Source organism: Argiope bruennichi, chromosome 2, assembly GCF_947563725.1.
Source record: "Argiope bruennichi chromosome 2, qqArgBrue1.1, whole genome shotgun sequence".
In the NCBI taxonomy this organism is placed as follows: Eukaryota; Metazoa; Arthropoda; class Arachnida; order Araneae; family Araneidae; genus Argiope; species Argiope bruennichi.
The window spans coordinates 74,169,016-74,193,344 of NC_079152.1; the positions used below are offsets into that span (position 1 = coordinate 74,169,016).

The window sequence follows — 24,329 nt, forward strand, 5'->3', positions numbered from 1 at the left end:
TTTATTTCAATCTAATAAATTTTATCTATTGGTCGTCGGAAAATAGAAGTTATGTAAAACTAAATGTATCTAAAATTTAACTTGAACTTAACAATGAAAATTAATCAAGAATAATAAATAATGAAAGGATTATAATAATAATAGAATAATAAATGGGAATATACTTCCGTAAATAATTACATGGCAATACAAAATGCTGTAAATGCTGTAATTTTTAATCTAATAAAGATTCACAAAATTATTTTCTCTAAAAAAATCAAGCTATATTTTTTGCCATTTCTGTTTCTTAGTTTGCCACATTTATAAAGGAATAATACCTATAACACATTTTAAAAGAAATTCAAAACCTAAACTGATCTTATTCAGATCTTAAAAGGCATGAGTTTCAGATATATACTGACCAATATTGATTTTCCAAAAGAATTAAGAATATAATTTAAGGAATTAAAATATCTTCTAAAGAATTTTAAGCACTGAACTTAAGACAAATTTCTGAAATTTATATATTCTGAAATTAAAAAAATAAATATGAATTTAAAAAATAGACTTTTCCTATTATTTAAAGCATTATAACAATGTTTATGATTGTTTTTTATGAATTATATTTTGTGACACTAATTAATGATATAAAAATAGAGATTAGAATATCATGAATAGATATAAAGTCTTCTTATAGGTATGAGAGTATGAAGACAGGAGTGTAGACTTTGGATTCTAGCTTTTAAATTTTGGGATTTACTTCATGTTTAGACACAGAAAAATCCGTCTTTAAATAGTTTCATGTATCAAATAACGATAATATGCTAATATAATTTCTATTACTCTATATATGCTATTCTATAAGTAAAATATTGGTGATGTAAAATTAAAATTCCAGAAAAAGTTTTTAAATATAGACTATGAATAATATCAGGCTAAAATTAATATCAATAAAATATTCACTAAAATATAGGAAATTTATAACATAAATGTATAGTGGATAGTTTATGCGCTTATTTTTTATTTTTATCTATTGCTTTTTGAATATAATATTTAACACATATTTGTTCGATAAAACTATGCCAATGACTTATAGAAATTCTTAATAACTAATTTTTAAAGCTTTTCTGCATTTAAAAATTAGAATAAATGATAGCATTATAGCTGTAGCATAAAAATTATATGATATATAAAATATGGTTTAAAAATTTTTGTCAAATACACTCAATGACTTGATAAAAATTTAAAAATTCGAAATCAAAATAATAAATGTCTTCTTTTAACTAGCTGTTTGAGAATCATTTTTCGAATAATTGGAATTTTATAACAATTATTGTTATAATTATCATTTTTTTAAGGAAACTTGAGGTTTCATTTCTTTAAAGAATCTTAACTACTGGAATTATAAGTTTTAATCATTTTTAATTTTTTTCGCTTCCTGAAAGAATATTAAAGCACTAAATATAAAGAAAACCAAGAAGAAATATTCCAGGGAGTTTTTGTAAATTGAATATATTATTTCCTATGATTGAATTAAATAAGTTAATGAAGCAGATTTTTTTTAACCAGTTATGTTCCTAAATATTTGATTCTTCCCAAATTTATATAATTTCAAATAAATATTACTGTGACTAGCAACTCTGAAAACTGGGTGAAATCAGAATCTGACTTCGACTCAAAAAATTAATAATAATAATAAAAAATCAAATATAAAATATAGTAATAAAAAAGCACATCGTACAAAGATTTTTTACAATAAATATCGGTTCACTCATTTCGATATAAATATTTCTCTTCTCATAATATGTATTCTTTTTCTAGTCAATTGGAGACAATGCTATCATGGAATGATGACTGTTTTTAGCTATTCTATTTCTTAACTTTTATAAACCGAGAAGCAACAGAAATACAAACAATATGTTATATTCATGATCTTCATTTGTAAATGATAAGTCACTTGTCTTTAAAATAAATTTGAAATGTTAAAAAAAAATATATAAAATTCCACCTTTAACTCACAAAAGTCCCGATGACGAATTTGTTACTACAAAAACCCTTTTATCTCAAAATGTGGGACCGATATCAATCTAATATTCATATTTAAAATTAAATAACTTAAAAAGATGCAGAAAGTTATATTTTTAAAATTCAGAATTTCATCAGCTAAGAAATTGAAAAGGAATTAAAACACTTAAGATTAACACTTAACTTAAAGATATAACTGATGTTTGAAGTATACATTTGACATGGTAAAGAATTTGTTTGAAAAATTTCTTGATTATTTCATAACAGTTGTTGCAACCGATAAGAATATAAAGAAGAAAGCAATCTAGATGGTTGGCAAATGTAGCAAAACATTCATGATTATATAATCACATGAAACGGCCTTTAAATTTGGAAAAATTCAGATTCTGCAAAAAAAAAATTTAGTATTGAAATTTTATTTTTTAATAACAATGAAAAATACTTTCATTTCCTCAATTTTGTTGAAATAAAAATAAGAGTAATAAATTTGATAAAATATTTACGTAATTACTTATAAACAATCAATTTAAAAGGAGGCAAAGTTTTCTAATTTAAATGTTTGTCTGAAAATAAAATCATTTATGACGGTTGTCTCTAGAACGTTGGAATGAAGGTAATTTTCATTTTCTTTTATGAAGGTTACTTTTACCGACGTTTTACCCTAAAAGCTAACATTGAAAACCTTATAAATATTCGTATAACAAACAAAGAAATTCGAGATAATTAATTTAAGAACAAACAAAACAAGTTAAGAAACTGGATTTTATTTTTTAATTTAGAAATGAAGAGAACGAAATTTTACTTCTATTAAAATGCGTATGAGTATGTGTATTCGCTCTCTACAGACCAGACTCCTTACCTAGAGCTATCAAACTTGGTATATTGATACTTTGGAAGGTGGGAATATGTATTTCTGAGTGATTTTTTAATAAAATCTTAATTAGAATTTTAAATAATTGAAAATTAAGCAAAATTGTGGTGTTTTTCCACGATAACTTCCAAAAATATTGTAGTACAAAAATTATTTTAGCATCATCATAAAAAAAATAATTACGTTTTCAATTCTAAGCAAATTTAGTAATTTATTTCGTGCAAAATAAAAATTAACCCGCACGAGCACTTTACGCGTGCATTGAAAAAAATTAGCTTGTATCCATATGTTGCAAGCACGTTGACAAAAATTCAAATTGAAAGATTAAGTTCACTCTTTCTGCAAACGAAATCTAGAAAAATATAATTTTCAGTAAATGCCTGTATGAAACGAAATAAATGTGATATTTTCTAAAAAATAAAAATAGTATTAAATAATAAATGAGTAAATAAATGTAAGAAAAAATTTTGTGACTGTATTATTATTATTCAATAACTCAGTTTTACTTAAAGCAAACACGGTAACATATGATACCCACTCTAATCAGAGATCGTGACCTAATTTCTGAATAAGCATGTACATCTAATACAAAAAATAGTCTAAATGAAGTACACGATTATGTTTTATGTAGTTAGAGTCAACAAATGTTCTGATGAATTACGAATTTTAAACTTTTCTTCTATATCTTCTATACTGTGAGTCATATTTAATAACAATATGTTTGAGATTCTAATTTCTTGAGTTAAAAAGATCCACTGTTTCGACTAAAAGTGATTGAGTCATAAAAATTTGAATTTCACAGTTTTACAAAAACAAGCGACTCGCGAGTTTAGATCCCTCCATCAACTGTCTTGAAGAAAATACGCCATTCAGTGCCCGAAGTTTCTTCAAGGCTGATTAATCTAAAATAATTAAATTGTTGATTATCCTAAAATAATGATATTCAGAGCATTATACCTTAGTCAGATTTCATCTCAAAAAATTGAAACATTAGACTATTAAGAGTATTTCACTGAATATAATTCATAAGACCGAAGGACTGTATAAAATTTAGATTTCAGACTTTTTTTCATAAGTATATTTATTGACTGAAGTAACAGAAAATATTACTTACATCATTTAAATCCTTGAAAATAAAACTGAAAGCTGAATTTTATAATGATTCAGAGAAATTTTTATTCAATAATCCTTTGAAGTATTGCATTAATTATAAAAAAATTCTTCTGTAGCGCACATAAGATTTTAATGTTGAAGGATTCAATTTTTCGTACTTAAATTTTAAAAAAAAAAAAGCATGTTTGGTTTTATTATTATCATTTCCTTTTCAATTTAAAGTTCAAATTTTACGGACGCTGACAGAAAATCAGAGAAAGAATTTATGAATAGAATGGCATAAGGCGTCTATAATAGTTATATGACTATATAAATTTAGAAGTTTACATATCTTTTGAGGAAAGAAGTTATAAAAAGATCAAGGTACATAAATATTTAATTGAAAATTTTAGCGAGGTTTAATCCAGGTAAATCGACTGATCGCTAAAGGTGGTTAATATTAAAATAAAATGACGCCATTCGTAGCATTTTACCTTGATATATTATACAAATAACAAAAGAAAAATTGAGTACATTAGCTGAAAAAATATTATATATCACTTCAAAACTTGATTATATAATTTTTTTCACTTTCTCTTCCTACCAAAATTTATTTTCAGTGATTTTATTAAGACGTTGCATTATTAGACGTTGCATACACGAAATCAAGTCCTTTCATTTCATCATTAGAAAAATCTCAAATTAATTTGAATTCTTGGCTTATTCCAGAATGTATAATATATTTTGAGGTTATAGTTCGTTAGTGAATTATTTAATGGTGCTACTTATTAAATAAAACAATGAAGTATTATTAAATAGCAAGCTTTCTTTTATTTATTACATTAATTCAATTGAGACAAGACAGCCCATTATATTCTTTCTACTGATTTAGAAATCCAAAACGGAAAGACATTATTTCAATAGCATATAGTAATATTATATTAAGTAGTAAGCTTTCTTTTATTTGTTACTTTAATTTAATTGAGACAAGACAGCCTATTATATTTATTCTACTGATTTCGGAATCCAAAATGGGAGGACATTATTTCAATAGTATATAGTATTATTATATTAAATGGAAAACTTCCTTTTATTTATTACTTTAATTGAGACAAGATAGCCCATTATATTCATCCTACTGATTTCGGAATCCAAAATGGGAAGACATTATTTCAAAAATAAGTAATTATGAAAATACAATGAAATATTATTTGATTGTGAAAGATTTATTATTATCTAATTATGCTATGTAGAAAAATAATTCGTTCGAAATTTATTACATGCCTTTGATAAAAAAAGAAAAAATCCTTTTAAAAGACTACGCAGCCATTTTGCTGATATTTCTGTGTAAAATATCCATTTCCGTCTTTTACTTCAAAAACGAAAAAAAAAAAAAAAAAAAAAAAAAAGACTATTTCCTCAATTTTATGAGATTTTGAAACTCATCGAAGATAATCAAGCTTGTTTACTAGCATTACACAACATAATCTTATCGCATACGTTCAAATTTACTTAAAATCCATCATCTAAGACAACAGATATCATAAAACAAGTATATTCGAACCATATAAAAATTCCTGCTTGATTATCCATACATAATTTCCTTTATACTCCCTTTTAAGAGCCAACGAATGAGAACAAATCTTTTTAACTGCAAAGTCATAGGCGTCTTGTCATTGAAGCAGTGGAGAAGTCAAAACGATCCTTCCATCAGCCCTTTGAGTGATTGACACCCCTGAGGTGACACTCGGCTCCACCCACCCATCATCACGCTCCGCCTCTTGTCCTGCATAATGATTCCGACTCGCGTCACGTCAGTTGCTCGGCCTGCCAATTCTTCACACGAGGAGAAGTCATAGCTGCATCACGAAAGTTGCCGAACCCAGTAGCTTCTGAAACTCTGCAGGTAGCAAGCAGCTGAGTGTCTTCCAGCAGCTCAAGATAAAAGCCAGGTAGGTCAAACAGTTCTTCATTACTCACCTTGCTAAACTGTTGCTCGCCGACGGGTGTTTTCGCTATCGTCGGTTTTTATCGGCTCTCTCTCGTTTCGGAATACATCGGCGTCGGGCTTTTTTTTAGTGCTGTTGTTTGTTGCTGTTGGGCCGTGCTGTTATCGTTATCTTAATTGCTGGAGATTTTTCCGACCCGGGGAGTATTATCTTTCGGGATTTGCTTTTATGGTCTTAACTAAACAGGCACCTGGGGGTTCTGGAGTAAATAAATTAAGATAACGGCGAATTGATTTATACCGTCTAGAGTTGCACACCATAAACTCTATCAAGATGTTTTGCATTCGCTTGTCTGCTTTCATTAGGATGATTTTGTACTTATGCTTTATTCTTCAATCTATTACAAAAAAAAATGTTGATAAATCATAAATTATCGCGTTTTTGAATAATAATATTTTTAACTTACAACTTACTCTCAATTTGAATTATATTTTATATGAAACATTTATTCTGATTGCTGCATATAAGTATTATCCTGACTGTTGTATATTTTTAAACATACTATTATCTTTTTTATATGTATATGTAAGCATTCTCTTTCATTGAGGAAGGTATTTTTATTTCATTATAAATATTTTTTTCTTTTGTTATGTATATACTATAAAAACAATATTTATAATTTTCAAAAATTAATTTTGCATATAAATAAATGCACCATTTTATTAAAATTTAATGTCTTCGTAGATATCAAGGAAAACACAGTTACCTTTCTTTCAAAACAAAATTCTCTGAAATTTTTAATTGCGATGTTTTGTGAGTTGCCTGTTTTAGGTAAAATGAATAAAAGTGTATTCTTGTAAATGCTGTGAACTTGATCACGATAAAAGTTACTTATAAGTAATTCTATATATGAATATTTTGTGTATTATAAAGTGAATAAGAACTATTTTACTAATTTTTAACAGCTTTATCATTTATTTTTAAAAAATAAAGTTTTTTATGTAGAAATTTTTAAGTAAAGGGAAAATGTAGTTGCTAATGCAGTTCAGCCCCAAAGAAATTAAGTTTTAGATGAATTTTTAATTACAAATAAGCGAACTATTATACTAGATTTATTATTCACTTTGCTTAAGGTTTGAGGTAAGAAGAGATTTTGAGTGCATTTATTAACCTTTTCTTATGGAGAAAAAAAGATAAAAATCAAAATAGTTAAAAATAATAAGAACCCATATAAAATAATATGCTACCTAGATGGATTAACTGTATAAAAAAAATAAAAATTGAATAATATTTAAATGTTTTATTGATAAAAAAAAAAAAATACCGTAACCATACGAAGCGAATCGAAAATTTAAAGGAAAAGACTGATTTAAAGAAAATTTAATCAAACACCTTTCTGTTTTTATATTTATTATATGCCCATTCATCACTGCAGCAAAACAAAAACATCAAATGTAATTTTGCAAATAGAAAGTAAAATTCACTATTTTAAAACCTAATGAAATAGATATATTAATTTGAATTAGTTTCTTTACTTGCTAAGAGGATCTTTACTGAAAAATTCATACTGAAGTTGAGTACTGATTTCTATAAACTAGATTCAGTTCTGTTCCATCGAATTATTGTTACTTTTAAGAATTGACACCTGATAGATCCAAGAAGGTTCTGTAAAAGGAACTCTTCTCTTCATATTTCTTGAAAATCTTTATACATATTTCAAAATCAGGCCTTCATTTGATTATCAACTGAAAGACAAAAATCGTAGGTAAATATATTTTTGTTAGGCATTTGTTAATTTACATTTCACAACATCAGCTTTATTTAAATGCGTAAATAAGGCTTAATATTTGAAATAAAAAATAGAATTAAAAAAAACAATACTTATTTTATTTTAACAGTAAGTAAATAGAGGAAAACAATTTTTTATTATATATTTATGTATAATAATTACACATTCGTATATATATATATATATATATTGTACTTTTAGTATGTATCATACTTCCTGCATATATGTATGCATTTGTATTTTAAACCATTAGATTCTCTTTAAGAATAACTTTGCTTTGAATGACAAAATGAAATTTCGTCATTCATTTTCATTTGCTTGTTTGTGCTCCAATGTAAATTCTTTTTCTTTCACATTTATTTATTTTTTAAATTGAAAACGTTGGAAGGCTTTGCATTGGCAAGGTCTTCTTAAACTTTTGTCATTTGGGACTGAATTTTTTACTTCTTATTTTTTTTCTTTCCTTTTTAACCTGGATTTTTCAATAGTTTTGTGACTCCATTTATTGTCGAAATTGCACGCTTTTTTTTAATATAAATTTCATGTGGAAAATAAATGTAAATAAAATATAATTACAGAAAATCATTAAATACATAAATGAATATTAATCATAGATTATTTAAAAGAAATTATAATTCTATAAGTTAATGAGCAAGTTTTTGAATCGTGAAACATATTGAAATTTGATCTAATAAATTTGACAGAAGCATTTAATTTTATAATTTTTCTTGACTTTTCATAATTTTTTTTAAGTTATTTTTTATGCTTCCTTTGAAATTTCCTGGCAATATACTCAACATTTTATTAAAAAAAATAATAAATTTCTGTTCGAAATTCTCAAATGCTCCCTTTAAAGAATAAAGGAATATACATATTTCTTTTTTCTTTTTTTGACCGAGGTTCTCACATACCTAAGGTCATGAAAGATTCGATTTGGCCCTCATGCCATCTGCTGCCATACCTAGCAATGAAACTTAATTCTTTTATTTTTCTTATAACCCCTTGAAATTTAAAACTCATTTCCTTCTTCGATTTCTTCCATTTCCGAGTTTCAGTACTTCAGTTAAAAGTCGAGACCTTGTTCTTTAACAATAACAAATAGGCAATTACAGGCAACGCGCATAAATATCAGGAATTTTGAATGGAATTCTTTCCCTCCTCTCCTTCAAACTGTTACTGGAATCGTGTGAACTTCTTAGCAGGCTTTTTTCCCCCTTCAATTGGTGTTGAGGATTATTTGATGATCTTTTGCTATGAAATGTCATATGACGAATAATATCTGAAATATACAAACCCATTTTTAATGAGTTATTATTTTATATGCATCACCCAGGAAAATGTTCTTACAGATTCATTATTAAAACCATCATAAACTTATGACGATATTACAGGACAGTCAAATTGCATTGTAACATTAAAAAAAATACATAAAAGCGGTTTTATTGCTTTAAGTTGTTGGGTTGGTTCCCAAACAGGCTTCAGCATCTGCTCTCAGATATCAGACCAAGTATGGAGATAAGAAAGAAGATAAGTTGAAACATAATTTTTCGTATTTTAATAAATGATCATTAATCTAAAAAGAAATGTTTAAGTTGCAGTTTTAAAGCATTAAAAAAAAGTATATGAAATGAGCCCAAGTTAAGTGTAAAAAAAAGTTAAGTGTAAAAAATCAGGGAAATTTTTGTTTCACAAAAGGCAGTTTTTTGTAAAACTTTCAGATTGATATCCGTATCATTAAAAAAAACTCTATTAAAATATTTTCTAAAAAATTGACAATAAATAATTTCTATCTGTTTAATTCGCGGATCGAAACAAAAAAAAAATTCTAAAAATGTTGTCCTATGATTTAAGACGGTATTTTAATGGTCGGTTTTCAGAAAAAGTGGGGGGAAAATAAATTTGTAACTAATATATTGCCTCAATTATAATGCTTGAATGAAATTTTCTATGGTCAAGCCGTATAAGTTTATGCTCAAGAATAAAGTTTAAAGTTTTTTGTGAACCACCGAATAAGAGTACACTTTTTAAATTCAATTTCCTCTACCTATTTTTATATATTGACCTACATAATATAATCTTAAATCGGAGAGCAACATTTTAAAAATAAGACAAGATGATGAACTCGGACTGATAGAAAAATATTTAAAACGTTTTATGAAACCTCTATTTCACCATCCCCCGCTATTTTCAGGTAGTAAAAATTACACTCGAATAAAAAAAAAATATTTCCCAAATTTGTGCTTTTTAAAAAGTTACATCGAACCTAATCAAACAATTTTAAAGTTCGGCAAATAATTCAACAGGACTTTTCAATATCTATAATTCAGTAACTGCAATATTTCCATTCAGGTTAATAGTTTTGTATGTAAACACAAAGAACCAATGTTTTAGCCATCCGTCTTTTCCAACCTTTTTAACCTAGTCCAGCATCTCGAAACAAAAGAAGAGCCTATTTTGGATAGCCAATGCAACAATTTAAAACAATAAAATTGCTTTTATATATTATTGTATCCATATTTTGAGGATTTTTATGAAAATACAAATCTTATTTTTTAGTTCCTCTATACTCAAGGCAATTATTATTCAATATTTTTCTTAATTCTTATCAAAAATGTGACCACTTCTATAGTGATAGCTAATTTTCAATTCATTTCAGATTTTTACTCAGCATATCCTTAATTGCAGTACATTAAAGAGAGATCTGAACATTAGAAACTGTTTTTTTAAAGCAACAATTCATTTCAGCAACAATTTTAAAGCAACAATTCAATTCATAAATTGCAATTCATTTCAGCAATTTAAAGCAACAATTCAATAACTTTATTCATTTTAGTGCATTAAATATTTATATATTGTTTATTTCGAAACAGCTTGGAGTAGTTTTAAACTTAAGGATTATAATTTAGGAAATACTTGCATGCATATATAAATATGCGTGCGTGTAAAATATTATTTGAAAAATTTGACATGAAATCTTTTAACGATTTTTATTCTTAGTAACTTCAAAGAAATAATCCAACGTTTAGCATTTGTCAAGCTTTCTTTGCAAAAGTCATGCCGAGAGCTCGGATTAACATAGTTATGAAAAGACATACCGTGAGAAATTATTCTAAGCTTATATAATTTTAATAACTGAATAGTCGGAAAATTATTAGTAATTAATTTTAGTGTTGACGCAGCATTTCTGTCATTAGCTGCGCAATTTAGAAATTAAAATTACAGTGAAGGCGGAGGCCAAATGATTAGAAAATTAATTTTTTGAACTCACACACATACATACGCATTTTAATATAATAACACAAAAATATAAAATATATATGTGTGTGTGGAACATAATTTTGATGATGTGCGCCTGGAAAGAAAAATAATTTTCAATTAACTTCAACTTGTTTTACAACGGAAAGGCATGATTTCTGAATCGGATGACCAGTGAATAAACGCGTCCTTTCACATGAGGACACAAGCAGAAAGTGAAAGAAAGAGATTTTTCTTAGTGCTTTAAAAGAGATTTTTGGGATTTCTTCTACACGTACCGATTTAGGAAAAGGAATCTTAGGCAAATTTGAGACTATGCTCTAGGCGTTAGGGATTCTTATCCCTTTGTTCAGAGCGTGGGAATTCAGATTCAGAAATTTCCTTAGAGCACGTCTAAGAAATAACAAAATATAAAGTGAATTTAGATAAGGAAATGAGAGAAAATTTTAGAATAAAATAATATAAACCAATTTAAGATAAAAAAAGGAAATTAATTAAATTAGTAGATATTATTGCGTGTGTGTGTGTGTATGCGTGTGTGTGTGTGCAAGATATTATTTGAAGAAACAAGCATAGATACAAAAGACAAAAACTCTACTATTTTCTTAAAATCATAAAAAATAAGAATTGTTAAATTTTTATTAATTAGGATTTTAAAAAAATAGTAGAATTTTTATGATTGATTTTCTTATTGAACACGGTGGAGAATGACGAATAAGATGGCAGAAAGCAGGAAGAGAGATTCCGAGAAAATATTTTAACCTTTTATAGTTTCAAGAAGAAATTTACCTACACAGTATTTTGATTCTATCGGAAAATGATAGCTCGAATAGGTTTGTCTTAGATGGCAAAATTAATTGAAATGGAAGTTCGAAGGATTAGGCAATTATTTTTAGAAAGCAGAATAATTAGATATTATTTTGCATGTATTACTTATAATATATAAATCACTTTCAACGACTTGCTGTTCCATCTAGAATACTGGTTATATTTAATTTCAGTTATTCCTTTTATGCATGCTCGATAACCATGAAAAGCATTTTTAAATTTCAGACTGAAGTAGTAAATAAAGTATCCCCGAAATAATGGCACTTACACTTCTTCTGTTCTTTAGGCTCATGTTCTGTCAAAGAAGACTCATGTCCAAATCCCACGAGAATCGTAAATCAAAATTATGAATGAAATAGTATCTAATTAAGTTCGTTTTAATTTCTATGTTTCGCTTTCTTGTACCACGTGCGATTTAATATCGATTTCAACATGAAATCGGTGTGGTGCAATTGATATGTATTATGCAGACACGCCCAATAACATGTTAGATGGATTGAAACATGATGATAAAACACTTTAAGAATAGCAAGTGCAGCATATTGGGTTTATTTCCTAATATACCTTCTGTTTTCGAGGGTTTAGTTCAAGCTTAGGGGGGGGGGGGAATTAAATGAAATAAAAATAAAAATTTCATCACAACATTTTCAGGCAATATGAAAGCATAAATAAAATTTTCAATTTTTGGTTTTTATTAATAGAGGAAATATGCGATTAAATATTTGATGAAACTATGAAAATGGTTTGATCTTCTTTGCAACAATGAAAAACATTATTTCAAATTATGCATAGAAATACCATTAAAGTATTGACAAAGTTAAAATAAAAACAACTGTGGGATAGATAATTAATGCAACGTCATTAAAAAGATAAATATATGCATTTTAAAATAATGCAAATAATATTTCTATGCAATAATATTTTTAAGCTGCTACATAAAAATGCCAATAAATTTTATATTAATTGAAATTTAAAAAGAAATCCTAATGAAATGTATATTTTTACTCTCCAAAAATATATTTGTATTAAAATTAGTAACTAAGTCAAATGATTTGTCCCGACAAGCATTCTTATTCTTATTAGTAGAGATAACGGCAATTAAATTTACATTTAAGCGATAATTTTTAATGTTAGAATACTCCTACTTCTTATCTAAACTAAGCTTTCTGCATGTTTGCTTCATTTCTTTTACTACATAATGAAAGTAATGAATAATATTAAAAATTATATAATAAGGAATGAATTAAATTAATCTTGTTTCGATTAAATAGATTAATTCATTTTACTTTCTCTTTTCCATTAGCAGTTAGTGAAGCAGTTAAAAGAAATTCATTAGTTTACACTTCATTAACTACGGATTAAATTTATGAATTATTTTGTAATAGTTTCTTCCGTAAGTTTTTTATATCATCTTTATCATTCACTTTTATTGAATTCGGTGTTTTATTTTGATCATAACGGTGTTTTATTTTGATTATTTGCTTTTTATATAAATTCTTCTTAAATAGTGGGCGAGATATCAAGTTAAATAATGTGAAGAATCTGAATAAGTTTTACTGTAAGATTTTCGTGATCTTTACTGTTAGTGAGTAAAAATAGGAAATAAATATTGGTAAGTTATTTAAACATTATTAACTGCTGATTATTGTTTTACTTTAGTTATTTATTTTAATCTTAAATATCAAGCATAACTGCAACTGATAGAACTTTTCCGTGTAAATTGATATCTAACTGTAACGAAGATAACGAATTATTCTACATGCAGATATGCAAGATATTCAATTAATTTGATCGTATTAATCAACAAGCACTAATAATTAATAAGTCCTTTTGAATTCAATTTGAATACTCTCTTGAATGATATACAAATTGTCCGAGTATCCAAGCAATCTAATTAATTTATTTATTATTTACTTTTTTGAGTCTAAGCAGCTGCATAGCAATTATTTTCCGATATGCAATTAAAAATAAAAATAATAATTTTTTGAAATGATCATTACTCAAAGTAAATGCTATCCTTTGATATGATACATTGGTAAAATATTTAAGCTGTGTTGCGGATGTTAATGAATTAACTTAATGTATTTTTTCTTCATGATGTCGGTGCCAACATCCACGCACGAAACCCTTGCAGTCATCCGAAACGGCCACTGCGGAAGAGTAACGATGTCATAGAACTATCTTTGCCTTAATGATTTTCTGTAGAGCAAGTTAAGAGCCTGAAATGAAAAATTGTCTTTTCCATCGTCAGTTCAAATGCCCTGTAGGACCAGAATTGCTAATTGCTGTCGAAAATCGTTCGCCTCACACTTTGAAAGCAAGTGATTAAACAAATAGGCAGGGTGTCTGAAATCTTAAACTAAACGGATACATTTATTCAGAAATGAGAGCTTGATATGCTAATTCAACTATGGTTAATCGTCAACTTGAGTGAAGAAGTGTAATTATATTTGTGCGAAAGCATCTACACAAGTCACATGCAAATTTGGATTAGACAAATTGCCTCTGTCATTCGTCTTGTCCTTCCTTCATAAACACGTTCAGGTTTCACCTCTTTGTGTGTAGAACGAGTGCTTTTTTCATTCGGAACACGTAAATAATGATTCCTTCTGCAGCAACAATATAAGAATATTTCATTATTCATCCTAATAGCTGTACTTAGAACATGCATATTGACATTGTCCTGAGTCATTTTTCAAAATCCACTCTCAAAGCGGCTCAGTCGGCCGCTGCGACAGAATTTCTACCAAGTCATTACCTGCTTTGATTTTAAAACGATAAGGTGCCTTCAGCTACGCCGGAGCGGCAACGCATTGCACCAACAATGAGCTTTAATCAAACTTAAATGAGTTTCCAAAAGAAAAGAGTCGGATAAATTTATTCAGAGGCCAGGTATTCATCCGTGAATATTTAATTAATGATTCTGGGACTCTGGTCTGGTTTTCATTGAATGATATCATTTTATTCTAACACTTTAATTTTTTTTAAATGAAATTATAATCAAAGACTGCATTTACGGCGACTTAGTTTTCTTTCGAAAAATTTTAAAAGCATAAAGTAATAAATTAAAGAAGGCAGTGAATTATTTCCAATTACTTTTTATTTTTCATAGAATGTTAATAATTTTTTTAAATTTATAAACAAAAGAAAATTATTCTTTTCTAGTTATTTTATTTCGTTTCATGAAATGAATACTATTCAAATTAGTCTAAAAATAAGTAGTGGGTTTTCAGCATATTTCAATAGTGGGCATAGTGGGTATTCAAAATATTTCATTCTTTCATTTCCATAAAAAATATATTACGAATGATCAAATCTTTTTTTCCCTCTCGAATCGATTTAATAGATTAAAATAATGTAAAAAAGAAAGCAATTATTCATTTCTATTGATTTCTGTTCTTTAAATAGAAATTTCAACTTGGAAGAATTATTAGAAGCTATAATATAACAGCTTGTATTTAAAAAAATCAGAAGGTTATGTCATTTAACGAAAAAATTTATGTTATAATGAAATGAAGTTGTGTTCATCATCTGATTAGGAATTGTAGTGAAAATCGAATCAAATAAGTTGTAGTGAAAATCGAAACGATGACTTATGTAGAATTTTAAAGTTTGATATGATACATATATCATATATCAGTGCAATAAAAATTTTAGTAGAGGATTTATCTTATGATATAAAATCTATTTAGTTTTGTGCAGTACTAAAAGTGAAAATTGAAATATTTGGCATTTAAATTCTATATATGAATTAAATGCCTCCTGATTTAAGAGAATTTTTAGAAATAATCACAAAACAGAAATTGTAATTGCAATTCTAAGAGGTTAAGAATTTTTGGGATCAAGAATCCCATAAGAATTAAGCTTACATTTCAGCTTTAATTACATTTTTCTTCAAGTTTCTTTCTTTTTTTTATGTTATTATATGATAGAATAACACAGAGATAGTTACCAATGATTTCTTCTTCTCTTTATTCTTTAGATTGGGCTGTTTCTTAAACTTTCTACAAGATCACACCACTGTTATATAATAAAAATTAATTAATGATTTTGTGATAATTGAGATCTTTTTGCATTAAAATAATGTTCATCATCAAGAATGCACAGGATACAGAATTTCATTTCCATAGTACATCAGAAAACGACTGAAAAGTTCAAAAACAAAGTTCCAACTTTACTAACATATACAAATCAAATAAAAGTGTTTCAAAATAAAAAGAATAGGTAGAATAAAATAGCTATTGAAATAAGCCTTCTTTATTGAGAGTACAGTTCCTTTAATGGGAATATTTCTTACAACAATATTTTAAACAGATAGAGATTATAAATTACTCTTTCATATTCCTTATTTTCAATTCAGCAACTGTTACTAAGTTCCTTAAAACAAAGAATCGTTTAAACGAGGCAATGTATTATCATAATGAATCATTACATCTATTACGTGAAAATGAGGGTAGTAATTATTCCATTTATTATTAATTAAACTTATCATACGCTTTTATATTTAATCTGATATCATTAAACTGATTTGTATTTTTTGATACTAAGGTGACTTGATACCATAATATCGATGAAAATGTTTATTTTCGAATTTTGTGTTTGAAATTATCTCTATCTCTATGTCAGATTTCCCAGAAAATTATAAAAAGACTGCACAAATATTTTAAGTGAAAAAGCCACGTTCTCTTCTGCTGTTTAGTTTTATATTATTAGTAAACCGCTAATTTTTTAAAATTTTGATGCAAAGTAAAGTACTTTTCTTAAAACGTTATTTTTTACTCATTGTTTGTTTATATATCTGTTAATTTTACTAGTATTTCTGTATTTATATCGATATAGCAATTATGGACCATTATTGAAAAGAAAATCGGCTTTTTCAAAAATATTTAAAACAGAATTTATCGCTTTTGTTTTAATTTTGATAGATTTAAAAATGCCAGGAATTAACAGAAAAGCATATTATTTTATTAAGAATAATAAGAGCAGGTAACCTGGCCTAGTGTAGTGTCTTCTCTGTGATCTGGGCCTCCCGGGCTCGAGTCCTGGTTTGAACATGGCTGCTCTCTACTCTGTGTTATATCTGTGAGGTTATGAAAGAGCCCCCCCCCCCGCTGTAAAAAGGGGTTGTGCTAGCGGATGTGTTTGTCATTCTCATACGAAATAGCAGTCAGACTTCTGCCCTCGGATTTCTGTTTTAAATCGCAGACAGTACGTCAGCGGGCTTGTTACGTGCCTTAAATAACAACAACAACAACATAAATAGGTAAATGCGTAGAACGAGGCAAATCAGATTCCTGAAATAAAACCGTTTTGATATTTGACTGTCAAAATAAACAGAGACTCCGAAATTAATGATTGTTTATATTTTACTAAAATGTTTTTAATTAACAAGATCAAATTCACAATTGCGTTTTAGAATATGATTTTATTTTATGTAAAAAAAAAAGGAAAAAAAAATTGTGATAATAAAAATTCATATAGAACCTGTACCCATTCTTATTCAATTCGTTTTTCTTTGCTTGTCTCAGATAGTTTTTTCAATTTATATCTCAAAATTATTATTAAGCATTAATAAACGTTTGAGGGAAAATTTAAGAATGTAATGATTATAAAACATTAAAATAAATAATAATTTTTTAATTTTTCAAATTTTTTTACTAAATTAAATAAGAGAAATTATTAATCAATGAAACAATAAAATTTTAAAAAATGATTCATAATGTTTGAATATTGTTGAGAAAAACAACTGGCTCAATATAAATTGATTTATTTGTAATATTGTTTTGTTGAATCTTTAAACCCATTTTTCTCAATCATGTCTACTATAAAATATTAAGTGAAATATATTTTATTCAAACTATTTGAAATTTTTTTCTGCTAACTCTCAGAAATATTAACTTAATAGAATTAAGCATCGATTTTTAAAAATAATGATTAGACATTTTTTAAAAAATAATAAAAATGAAAAATTCTAACATATTCAACAAAAGAAAAAAAAAGTCACAAAAATTTTTAAGTAAATATTTTTTTACTCCCAAATTAATTTAGATATCCGAAATCGGATTGTATTAAGTTCATAAATTCATTAAAAATATTCTTAAAAAAAAAATTTTTTTTTGTGTGTGTGTGTGTATGTATATGTCAGGAAATATTGAAAATTGAACAAGAAGAAGCATTTAAAAAAATGGTAATTATTAAAGAAAATTAAAAAAAATATTATACTTTAAATTTCTAAGCAGGTAAATTATTTTAAAAATTTAAATTTCTGAACATTTTGTATTTAACTGCAACAAAACAAAACAAACTTTGTAAAAATTGTGAAAAAAAAAAATGTTACCGATTGCCCCCCCCCCCCCACTTAAAAACTGAAGAGAGATGTAGGGGAGGATAGAATCAGTTAGCGAATATGTACCCTTAACAAACTACCATACAGTGCCAAAAACTACCATATATATATTAACATCTAAACTGAAGTGGTGGTATATCTTGATGTTTCAGATAGTATATTGAGCATTCTATTTATAAATAGAAAAAAAAATGAAAGGGGAATTCAAGTTTTGTATTTCTTTTCATTTTGGGATCATTTAGCAACATGAAGACCTGTTAAGTGTCTAGTGCATTTCTCGGTCCAACTGAAATTTACTAGAAGGATGCATTGCTCCAGATGTAATGTCACGAGGACAAGCATCTGAGAGCAGCTATTCTGCCATAAGGACAGACGTCGAATAAAAGATCGATTCTTACATGAGCTTTCTACTTATAAATGGGAAGAAAATAGAAGGGAAATCAAGTTTCATATTTTATTTCGTTTCGGGATCCCCTAGCATAAAGACCTATCGATTGTGCATCGAGGGCATTTCGAGATCCATCTGAAATTTACTAGAGGAGCTATATTACTCCATCTGTAATGTCACAAGGACAAATATCTAAGAGCAGCTGCCAGTCATAAGGGCGATGTCCAATAAAAGATTAATTCTTACATGAAATATCGTGACTTATTGCTTTTACAGGAAAGGAGAGGTTAATGAATCCGAAATTATATAGCAATATTTTTTGCCCTCTTTTTATTTGACAGTTGTGCAGTGGTTTCCATTTACCTTCGCATGAAATAAATATTTCAATACAAAAATAAATGTATAGAGGAGAAATAACAATAAAAAAGGAAGAAAGAGTTACGACAGATTTGGCACCAACCACCATCCTTCTCGAAACATAACGTAAATGTGTGGGTTTTATCTAAGCGTGAATCACACAATAGTGGGGTGAAATGAAAGGGTCAAATACACCAACTACTGGCTACGCATGTTTTCAAACGGATACAGTTGGAGGTTTTCAGATTCACAATGCATTTACAAGAGTAATTGAAACTGAGGCATGTAGGAAACGGAAGAAATGACACATAAATGTATGTACTGCATATAAAGGGCGAATAAATTATTTCTGTCGTTACAGAACTTCGATTTGTAATACAGTTTGCAATATTTACATGCCTGTAAAATGGAGAACGGACGACTATTGCAGATTCTAATTTTTGTGCTCTGGAGATATAAAAAATACCGATGAATGGGATGATAGTATTTAATAGGCAAGGTTTTATGTATTTTATAATGGAAAATTTAAAAAAATAAATAAAGTCTTTGTTATACAATACATTTGAATAAAGTATGTTTTTAAGCCATTGTAATGTAATCCTCATATATTTTCTTGTCAAAATACTGGAAAAGGTTTTAATTTCATGATCAAATGGTAGAAATAATTTGAGTAATTCGGTTGAAAAATCATCAGTGTTTCAAATCAAATAATATATTTTATGAAAAAAATTTTCAATTATCAAAGTAATATTTGTTGGGATTTTTTTTAACTATTTGAATATTAAAATCGGTTTAACCCATTTGCTGATCATTTTGAAACAGAATAGATTAAAAATTCTTCTGTCTAATATGATGACAATTTTCCGAATCGGAAATATAATATCCTACTGTCTCCATTAAGATTTAATCGAATACTTGAGATTCTTGAAGATTATGTGTTATATTTTGTACAGAATTATAACACTTTTGAGAGATTATAATTTTAGCTTATAAGTATAAGAAATATTTAATTTGATGCATGTCAGGGCACAAGTTATTTCATCATTCAAAAACAAGGAATTCTTTCTTCCTCACATTTTTTCTTTGATTTGAAACGATATTTAAAAATGTCAATTCCTGAATACAAAATTTGAGCACTTGCCGAATTAAAATGTAAGAATTTATCTTTTTGATAGCTATTTTAATTTATTTTCAAACGTTTTTAATTTATTTTCTACATGATGAAAGAATATTAAAATAAAAAGTTTGTTTTTATGTTTTTGTAAAGATTATTACTGTGCAACTACGAGATTTTTAATACATCATAGCTTTTGCCAACATCATCTTTTAAAACAAACAAAAAGAACTGTAACTGGTGCATTAACAAAATGGAAAGGATAAAATTTCATAAAGTTCTTTCTTTACCAAACATAAAGTTTCACTTCACACACACACACGCACGCACGCACACACACACACACACACACACACACGCACGCACGCGCACACACACACACACACACACACACACACATATATATGCACATTGTAATATTAAAGTCCTGTTTGTATTATTTTATTCTTTACTTTTTAATGCTTATAATGTTAGAATTTTGCAATTTATTTTTTTACCAACTTCTGATGCGTTCGCTTCATATACTTTAGCAATAAAGATCATAGGATAGTGGTAGATCGCTGTCTCATATTTAACTCGAAGTTGTTTTAAAGGGGTATTAGCCGAAATATAAAATTTTAAAAACTTAAAATGAAATCAAAGATCAATCAATAATAAATGAAAAAAACTCGTTGGATGGAAAAATGGAATATTTCAAAATAAACATTTTAATGAATTGCTTTTTATTTGAACCAAAATCCGGAAATGTGGAATCACTATTCAAATACGATGTTATGAATTTTATATAAGATCGTGATTCATCATATAAGAAGTCATGAGTGACGCATAAACACATGAGATATTAAGTTTTTTAATGATGTATATCATTGCATCTCTGGCAACAATTTCATGACATCTGGATTTGCTAAAACATAGCACAATTCTTTACTTTTTTTATGTAAAAATAAATAAGAATAAAAAAATGCAAAACATAACAATAACTTAAAATTTAAGCAGAGTTCATTTGTATGTTACCTTATAATTCCCTTTAATATTTCAAAATCTATGAAAATCTCTAACATAGAGATTTTTTAGAGATTTGTTTAAAATAAACACTCAGTAAAAGATTTCATTTCAGATGTTTAAATAAACGAAAATACTATTTCAATAATTGTGCCAGCCCCAGAATTAAAGATTGAGCAGCTTATGAATCTGAGTGATTACTATTCCAATTGGTCTAACATAAACAAGTTCATAAAATAAGATACACTCATATGATCAAAACAACTCGGAACACAACGATAACATTTAATGTGGATATATAAGTTAGTTCTTATCCATGAATGCAGATTTCTTTCTTGAGGGATTTCCAGGTCTAATTGGCCCACATTTTGCTTTATTTCTCTAAAAATAAAGAAACCATCACCAAATCAATAACCATCAGAAAGATTGACTGAAGAGAAAAAAAAAAAAATCATTGTACCAGTTTTTGAATAGAACCGGTTGAAAGCACAGTCATAATATAGAACGTACAGCTTTTTTTATTTTTTATTTTTCCTTTCATGGATGCATTTTTTAACTCACTAAGACATTAGAGGGTACTTGTGAATTACAAAAAATATGAACAGAAAAATATGAATCAATTAGAGGCTAACACTCTCTTCTTGTTTTAGGTTTTGTCTGAATCCTCATTTTATTATAAGCAAATTAAAGTGTTGAATGAATAAAATAATCGATTTATAAGTAAGGGATTCCCAAATGAAATTTGATTTTTTTTCTGTTCTTTGTTACTGAATTACAAAGCTTCGTGTTAACCAGTGTACCAAATCATGAAAAATGAGTAGGCAATGAATATGCAAAAACAAATTTATCTTATAACCCAAAGCTACTCTTCCCGAACGATAAGAAAAAAGAATCGATTATTAATGGCGTCAAATCAAAATGATGAATAGCGGAAGCTCCGTCGGGATGAAGGAAAAAATCATGGCTATTCATACGTATTGAAGATGTTAATCATGTGCGCCAAGCACTGGGGAGAAAAAAAAAAAAACCCCTCAAAGATACCATATTCCATTTCCCAAAAAGTTCATCTAACTGTTAAGCATATTAAACCTATGATTCGATTTATGATTTATTTAGTTTCATTTCTTTTTGCTCATTATTATAAACTGCATTAATATGAATTTATCTCTACTGATAATAAAGATGAATGTGTGTGTTAGTATGCATATGTTAGTGTTTTACGGGCCTGATCATTTGATCCACAGCTACCAAATTTGGCACACATATGCCTTAGAAGGTGGAAATGTGTCCTTCGGAGCGATTTCTCTGAAATTTTAGTTGGGGATTTAATTAATCAAGAACTAAGCTCAGTTTTTTCTATAACTTAGGAAAATATATTTTTGCACAAAAATAAATTTTATACCATTTAAATATTTGAAAAAATGTTATTTCAATTGTACCAGTTTAATAATTGAGAAAATTTTTACTAAATTTGGGATTTTTTTTTTTTTTTTTTTTGCTTAATTACCAACAGTAGATTACGTATCCCCCTGCAATTCAAGCCGTTTTCATCGTTTTCTTAAATATGTAATCACAAGATTTTCGGTGGTTATTGTTTCTTATGGCACTTGTCATGGACAAGCCCGCTGTTACGAAGACAGCGATTTAAGCCGGTGTGTGTGGGGGGGGGGCGTCTTTTGTTTTTATAGTAGAGCCAAGAGTACGACTTTGCTACTCACGCAGCATTCATTCGCTTGCACAACCCCTTTTCACAGGAGGGTACATACACACATCTCACAGAAAGAACAACGATGCCCAAACCGGGACTCGAATACAGGACGCCCAGATCACGGGGAAGACCCTAGGATCACCCTAGGCCAAGACGCCAGCACAAGGTTTTCTTCCATTGTTAAATGCTAAAGAAGAAGAATTCTAATTAATATCTGTGTAATTTACAGGACGAATAAAAAAGTGAAGCAACAGTATCGTGAAATCAGAAGATAGATGAACCAAACATAACAGCGCTTTGATGACGTAGAACCGATCTCCATTAGAAAGGTTCATGTGCCCAATAAGCAGAAGTAGAATCATTAAATTAACATGGCTTTAATGTCAGACAATTTGACGGAATTATGAACATGAAATTATATCTAAAAATTTTCTATGAAATTAAATATAACCAGTATTCCTGGCAAACTATCTAATCCCCTGAGATGATTAGTATTAAACAAAAGTAACATGTAATTTTTCGTAGGATATTATTTACTAATAACTATGAGATGTAAATAAATAATATATTCTTTAATCTTTTCTACCCTAATGGACATGAGATCAGACTTCATTCCCTATTGGGAAATAAATCCTTTTTTGCAAGGGATTTCAATTATGTAAAAGGCAGGTCGAAAAAGGGTTAAATCTACATGATGGGCTTTTTAAAAGAATTTTACCTAACTATTTATTTACCCAATCATTGTATTTATTAAAACTTTCGAATAAGTAAATAATTATTTATTTTTTCAGCTATATGAATTAAATAGAATGCGTGTTTTATTGATGTTTTAGTAAATGTTTTTCTTTGTTCTTGTAAAATCAGCATTATAGTAATATGGTTTAATCATATATTTTTTCATCAGTCATTATTATGACGGATGGTTAAAATTCATGCCATTGAATTTTTCTCTTAAATGAATAAGCTAAAAAAGAATCTAAATGTATTAAAAGGATAAAAATATATCCCGAAAATTGCTTAATACAATTTTAAAGGACATTTTTATTGCTGAAAAAAAATATTAAAATGCATTTATCCATTTACTTTCAAATTCATTTAAGGATTTTTTATTTTTACTTTCACTTATACAAAGTATACACTGCAAGACTACTGTACGGCAAATCTCCAAGTTTCAGTCATCTTATATGTGAAAAACACATTTTCGGAATTATGTCCGTACTCCTTCTGTCAATGAAAACACTAATTTAAAAAACGTTTTGAGCTAAATGAATGGCATTTGATATGTGATCTCTACAACAAACTTGTAAATTTATGTCAAACTTTGAACGAAATCAATTTTTCAGTCTATCCGTATGCAAAACTGAACACGAGAGCTTTAAAGCACAAAGATAAAAACCAGAGAAATAAAATCTGTACATAGCTTCAGGATTTAAAATGTAGATCTGTATCATAACTTGAATGAAATTCATTAAACAGATTGTCTGCCTGTCGATTTTTGAACCAATAAACATTTGCATTTATTTAAATGCGATAACTCGAAACCGCAATAATTTAAATAAGTGAAATTCGGTATGTGATCCTGTTGCTAAAATTGTAGTTCTGCTTCAAATTTTGGTTTCAATCGCC

The 24,329-nt window shown here is 27.7% G+C and overlaps 1 protein-coding gene across 1 annotated transcript in view; it reads left to right on the forward strand.

Moving 5' to 3' along the window:
- The first annotated feature begins 5,813 nt into the window (after window positions 1-5,813).
- Window positions 5,814-24,329, forward strand: part of LOC129961834 (transcription factor GATA-4-like) — a 134,973-nt gene continuing 116,457 nt past the window's right edge. The window contains exon 1 of the mRNA XM_056075415.1: window positions 5,814-5,919. The gene's annotated coding sequence lies outside the window, so the exon portion shown is untranslated. The remainder of the gene's footprint in view (window positions 5,920-24,329) is intronic.